At 40.4% G+C, this 712-nt stretch overlaps 1 protein-coding gene across 1 annotated transcript in view; it reads left to right on the forward strand.

The window, feature by feature from the left end:
* Nucleotides 1-221: 221 nt before the first annotated feature.
* Nucleotides 222-712, forward strand: part of LOC105273020 (probable G-protein coupled receptor Mth-like 5) — a gene marked incomplete in the record, with an annotated part of 3,507 nt that continues 3,016 nt past the window's right edge. Inside the window, 1 exon segment of the mRNA XM_011315255.1 lies at nucleotides 222-625.

Here is a 712-nt window from a genome sequence, read left to right on the forward strand (position 1 = left end):
AAATACATCGAAAGCATTCGTTTGAAAATTCGTATTTTTGGCGGTAAATCTTTTGGATTTGAAAACAGGAAGAGGATTTCAAAAAGTTCATTCATCCAACATCTCCAAGATGTTGGAGATCACGATATTATCAACTGTCTCAGAGATTTTGCCTCCAGGTGGAGCGACAGTTCCAGGTGAGCCCTGAAAATCTCCAGGTGTATCCAATGGCGTTCCACAGAACTGCGTATTCAACAAAAAGCAAAGGCTACCTCGTGGGAAGGGGAAACCTCATAACAACACGAGGGGAGAAAGACAATACCAAAAATCGAGTTTTCACTCGTATCGACGAGTCACCGGCGAACTTCCCATTTTTAACATCGTATAATCCAAGGATAAGTCATCATCGTGTCATGACTTTCAGCAACGCTGAACCCCAGCATCTCCCATTAATCACTGAAAAAAGAAAAACCAAACAAAAACAAATCCCAGGAAGTGAGTGAATCGCTCTAGTGGAACAGCAGAACACATCATCGATTATTATATTTTTTTCCATCACAGAACAACTTTCGTTGTTACGAAATTACGTCTACTGTTTCACGGTCATGAGCAAAATAAGGAAGTGAATCATGTACCAACAAAAAAGGTAAGCAATCCCATTGGAGCAATGAGAGTGCAAGCAATTAGATAATTGGCGGTGACAATTGACAATTGACACTTCTCACTTGGAGAA

Source organism: Fopius arisanus, unplaced genomic scaffold (genome assembly GCF_000806365.1).
Source record: "Fopius arisanus strain USDA-PBARC FA_bdor unplaced genomic scaffold, ASM80636v1 scaffold00643, whole genome shotgun sequence".
NCBI classification, from domain to species: Eukaryota; Metazoa; Arthropoda; class Insecta; order Hymenoptera; family Braconidae; genus Fopius; species Fopius arisanus.